Source organism: Andrographis paniculata, unplaced genomic scaffold (genome assembly GCF_009805555.1).
Source record: "Andrographis paniculata isolate CXL003 unplaced genomic scaffold, ASM980555v1 Contig67END, whole genome shotgun sequence".
NCBI lineage: Eukaryota > Viridiplantae > Streptophyta > Magnoliopsida > Lamiales > Acanthaceae > Andrographis > Andrographis paniculata.
The window spans coordinates 1,059,266-1,065,237 of record NW_026137603.1 but is presented as its reverse complement, the minus strand read 5'-3'; positions in this window follow the sequence as shown (position 1 = coordinate 1,065,237).

Below are 5,972 nucleotides of genomic sequence, written 5' to 3'. Positions count from 1 at the left end.
GGTGTTCAGAGGTGACACCTCCAAGAAGAACGCGGCCGATGCTGCCAAGGATGTGTTGAGGTCCAAACAATTTGATAGCCTCCACTTCATCAACATTGAGGCAACAGCAGCCTATGAAAAGATGAAGGCGATGGGGATCCTCTATGAGAGAGGATTTGACCCCGAGAAAATTATAGGCCCGCTTGCTGACTGGCTGGAGGAGCGGGGCCTGTCATGGTTGATCAAAAATCCTAGTGATCCAGTGGATGTATCGCTGGTAAGGGAATTTTATGCTAATCTGAACCAGGCTGAGAGTCTAAATAATGTATACATTCGAGGAAGATGGGTATACTGCTCAGCCAGGAAGATCAACCGACTCATGGGTTGGGAACACCACTACCCCACCCAGGAGAAGAGGGACAAACTAAGGGAAACAATGATCTGCAGCTCGCTTGAGCTCCAGACACTTTACAGGACCTTCGCCACCACCCCTGCATATGAGAAAAGAACTTAAAGTTCGGGTTGATGGACGAAAAGAAAAAGGAATGGGTGAAGTGGTCGCTGAGCAGAGTAATGATCACAACACACACCACTGACATCCGTCCTGACTTCCTCCTTGCCCTTCACTCGATTCTGGAAGAGACTGCTGATGTGGATTTGGGCGCAATCATCGGCATAGACATCTGGGATAGAAGAAATAGAGATAGAACACTTGGTCACGGGACCTTAATCACAGAGCTATGCCGATGCGCGGGCGTCGATCTGCCCACTCCAGCCCTAGAACTTCAAATAAAGCCGCTATTCCCCGCGGCCTTCCACAAAAACTAGCTGGAGTCCAAGGGGTTTATTCTCATCCCCAAGCAGAAAAAGAGGAAGGCACAAGCGGCAGCGCCCCCTCCACCAAAAAGGAAGATGAAAGTTGTGGGGGGGGGGATAATAAGAGAGGAGGTGACACCTCAAACTGAGCCCGATTCTGAGCGTACAATCTCCAATGAAACTCCCAGCGATGAGGAAGAGAAAGCCCTCCGCTTCGCTCGGGAGATAGAGGAGGATCTTTTTGGGACAGAAGCGGCCAGGAGTGATAAGGGAGGAAAAGCACCGAAGGCGGCCGCTGGCGAGAATAGGTCAAAGAAGAAGGAAGACCCTGCTCCAGCGCCTGTCAAGAAGCTGAGGGTCAAGGAAGCACTCCGAAAAAATCCAATACCCCCTCGGCGAGCGACAAGGCAGGAGAAAGGGAAAGGGAAAACGGTGGATGTGGAGGCAAGCGAAGACACGATCCCTCTTTCTAGGCTACGGAAGGGGATGTCATCAGAGAACCCACCACTCAACCCTAGAGACCTTCACCAGTAAGGCGAGCGGCGGTAGAGGTGTCACCCGAAGTGCCAAGTCCGCTTGGCGATGAACCTGTTCCCTTTGACCAGCAGTGGGCAGGTGAGCCAACTGCTGCTGGAACAGGCAAGGAAACCGCACCCGTTAACCAGCCGGAAGCGGTGGAGCCTACTGCTGCTGGACCAGAGGAGGAGCGGGAGACTGTGCTCACGGAAGAAACCATCGGTGGGATCGATGTCACAGTGGAGTCCTATAAAGAATATCCTGCCGAGATCCTCGCTGCCACAACCGCTGAAGCTGCCAATGAAGTCGAAGAGGTGGAAGCAGTAATCTCAAAACTTCCACTTCTGCAAGTATCCCTATGCAGCCCAAGAACACCAGCGATGAGGAGGAGGATGAAGAGGAGAAGAAGTTCCAGGAGAGACAAGCTCAGTTGTTCGCCGAATACAACGCCTTGAACAAATTCGGCAGCTCGAGCGACAAAAGAAGAGAAAAATGAAGGTGCTGGTCAAGGTGCTGACTCAACTCTAGCTGCGATTCAGGAGGTACCTAGAGCGAAAGAAGGCAGAGCAGCTGGAGTATGAGGCAGCGCGGCAACTAGTTTTCCTCAGGGACGTCACCCCTGAACCAGTACCCGATTCCCAAAAAGAAGAAGTGCCAGTGGAAATCAGTTCGGCTGAGTCCGAGCGACAGTCACCAGCAGCGGTGGAAGCAGGACCATCAGCTCCCCGCTCGTCACTTGAAAACATTGAGAGAAGACTGGAGGAACTCGACTCAGCCATACTCAGCCAATACTTGATGACTCAAACCTTAATCGATACATACACAAAGAGTCTAGCTAACGAACTGGCCACTGGCAAGAAGGCAAATGCCGCACTAGAAGCACGCGTAGAGGCGCTGGAGACTCGAGCTGCAAGCATGGGTACAATGCTGACCGAGATTTTGAAACCACTCGCAGCTCTCACCCAACAAAACGCCATCCTTATGGAGCAACAACTTGACACAGCTAGAAGCCTCCAGCGAATGGAAGATCTAGTGCGGCAGATATCTCAAAGCCTTCCCTAGAGGCGAGGACCTTCAAGTGAAAAGAGAAAAGGAAGAAAGGTCCTCCCTCATGTACATAACTCATAAATGGCAAGGGCTGTACATAACATTGATCAACGAAACAACAATTTTTGCTAACAAGTGACATTTTTCTCTACTATATGCCTAACATAATCTGAAGTATGTGTTCTTATGTGAAATACCTGTGATTTCCTGCTGAGTTAACTCTGTGATATGTTCTAGAGTAAAGTTAGATGACTTAAACACATCAGACCAAGTAATTGCCCTTTGAACTTCACAATAACTCGAACATTAGCGTTAGACTAAGTACCAGCGAACAAGACTTGTGAAGATTAGTGCCCCCTTTGTTTCAAACTCTTCCATACTCAATAGGGCAAGCGGACCTATGTTTTTCAACTTTATTCATCAGAAATAACTTGAAATGAGAAATCCTTAAATATGGTTTAAGACACAATGTGAGCGAAGCAGGGAGGACCTATCATTACAAAGGATAAAGGCCTAGGTACGTGAGAATCAAATAAGATCTTGAGCAGACACAAAGTTTGTCTGAAACTCTCGATCCAAAAATAAAAAGCGATTCTCCGCGCCCTTCGGCTGAAGGTTTCCTCGATCAAAAAAATAGTTCGTGCTAAGCAAACAAAGTAGATGAAACGGGGATAACTCCAATCGTGTTAAATCAAATGGCAAAGCTGAATACTTATGGTTTCTTCGTTTCTACTTGAGGTTCACGTTACTCCCAATCATGGGACTGGTTGTTAACAATTCTTGATTGCAGTGAACAGAATAACCTTGTGTCCAGACACCCACCGCTGCAGAATGTCACCAGATTCCGACTAAGTTTTCCAACTGCAGCGATACAACAATTTCATTCCCAGCCAGCACAAGCGAGCCAAGCTAGGTTGATGCCCTCCAGCTCTTCAGCAAGCGAGGAAGGTCTGCACCTTTACAACTCAATGCAAGTGAAGCGGGCACCCTGGGAATTATGGCCAGCAACTGTTTCGACAGAATAACCACCAGTATCCGCCTAACTACCCAGCGGTTGGAACCGCCCAGCAACTGCTTGCAACCGTCACAATTCACCTATTATAAATAGGTCCAGATATCTCTATGTAAATAACTTCGATTTTGGAGTACTTTTAGCAATTACTTACTGCAGTCAAGTCGTCTTCTTGTCTCCGAGAGCTCCAACGCTGTAAGGGAGTTCTCTACAGGAATGGCCAAGGGAGGAGGGCTTGGCCAAGTCTTTACCGCTCTCTTAAATTAGATTACTGCTTCCAATTACAGCTTTGTAGTTCTAATTTTACCAGCTTTAGTAGTAATTAATGAAATATCATTCAGCTCTCCATCCTCATTTCTTCCACACTTTATCCATACTTATATAAACTTTGAATTTAAAGAATTTCATTTCACTGGTTTAGAGCATGAGAAGAATTGATTAATCTGAGATTTGTTTTGCACCAAAAGCGGTTTCAAAGTAGCTCAATGTAGTTAAGTACGTGGGAGCCTTGTCGGCCTGCTTAACTACTATTTTGAATTCAATTTTGATTAAAAAGAGGTAACAGAAGGGTAAAGCCACTAATGAAGCAGAAGCTGGGATAATTAATGGGGCATAGACGGTGGTCTATTAGGTCACAGAGATCCTAGTGACAGTAGGGTTTCTTTCTTATAATATTCCGATTCTGGGTGTCATTGAAGTCTTGTTGTAAATCCCTTAAGGTCAAATTCCAGTGTTATGAATTCTTTACATTTCAGTTTATATAATTACATCATCCCCTTCTAACCGTTTCCGTAATATACATATATCTTCGTTAACACACTTACATCGCTCGCTCATTACATCCAGGGAGATCTACCAATTTAGTAACGCACAAGTCCGACACAACACCTCTCATTCACTCTCTGTCGCTCATCTATATACATATATATATACATATTGTGTCATCCACTCATGTCCCGATCACTCGGTAACAGCCATTCATCCATTTCCCGTTCGCTCGGTCCCGACTTCCGCTCATGTCCCGATCATCTGATTACCGCTGGCACTTCACTTTAAGCCTTTGCTTCGCTCACTTCCGCTCATCTCTTTTACCGCTTTATTTACCGCTTTCAATAGGCTAGAAGTTTTGATCCGCTGCAAAGCGGATCCTTTCCTGCAATTTTTCGTCGCTTTGTTTGAGATCTTCACCATTTGAAATTCATGACTTAAAATCCTTGTGTTCGAGCTGGAAACTCACCAGTAAAAGGAGTAAATAATTTTGATAACTACTCAGGGTCTACAACCACAACTTCTACTATATCTGATCGCTTTTCTATATACATCACTCACTGATTTTCGTATATAAATTCCCTGTGGAGTTGTACAAATTACAAACTAACAAATTTTGGTTATCAATAATCAATTCTTCTCGTGCTTTAAACCAGTGAAATAAAATTCTTTAAATTCAAAGTTTATATAAGTGCGGATGAAATGATATTTCATTACTTACTACCAAATCTGAAAAAAAAACTAGAACTACAAAGCTGTAATTGAAAGCAGTAAGCTACTCTAATAAATCGGTAAAGACTTGGCCAGGGAGAAGGAAAATCCCTACTCCCTTGGCCATTCCTATGGAGAACTCCCTTACAGGGTTGGAGCTCTCTAAGAATAAGAAGACAACTAGTTTTTGCAGAATTTTAAATGCTAAAAATACTCCTGATTGAAGTATATATTACATAGAGATATCTAGCCCTATTTATAGTAGGTGAATTGGAGTGGTTACAAGCAGTTGCTGGGCAGTTCCAACCGTTAGGCAGTTAGGTGGTTGATGGCAGTTATTCTGTTGAAGCAGTTGCTGGCCATAAATCCTAGGGTGCCTGCTTCGCTTGCATAGGATAGTAAGGGCTCAGATCTTCCTCGCTTGCCGAAGGGCTGGAGGGCATCAGCGCAGCTAGGCTTGCTTGTGCTGGCTGAAAGTGGAATGGCTGCATCGCTGCAGTTGGAACACTTAGTCAAAATCTGCTAATATTCTGCAGCGGTGGGTGTCTGGGCTGTCGCTTGCAAGCGGGAGTGACTGTCGCTTGCGAGCGGTGAAGGCTATCGCTTGCCTTTTGTGCCTTAGTCTTTCTCCGGAGATGCAGTGGTCGCTTGCGAGTGGAAGTGGCTGCCGCTTGTGGCGTTTGCCTTAGCTTTTCTGGCACCAGACTACCGCTTAAAAGGACAAATATTCTTAATAATCTCAACAACAAACTCTGGATCATTCAAAGCGATTTGGTGGTTTATCTAAGCAATGCTTGGCTGAAGTAGTTAACACTGCTAGCTATTTGATTAATAGATCTCCATCAACTGAAATTGACTTAAAGACTTCTCAAGAGGTATGGTCGGGTAAACTCTCCGATTACTCTAATCTAAGAATATTTGGATGTTCTGCATACGCTTATGTGAATGATGGTAAGCTAGAGCCGAGGGTAATAAAATGCTTATTTCTAGGGTATGTAACAAACGTCAAAGGTTATCGACTATGGTGTATAGAAGATATTCGTGGTAAATTTTTTATTAGTAGAGATGTAAACCTTTGACTTGATTAGAGTAGGGGTTTTGAAAGTATTTCAGATACAAAAGA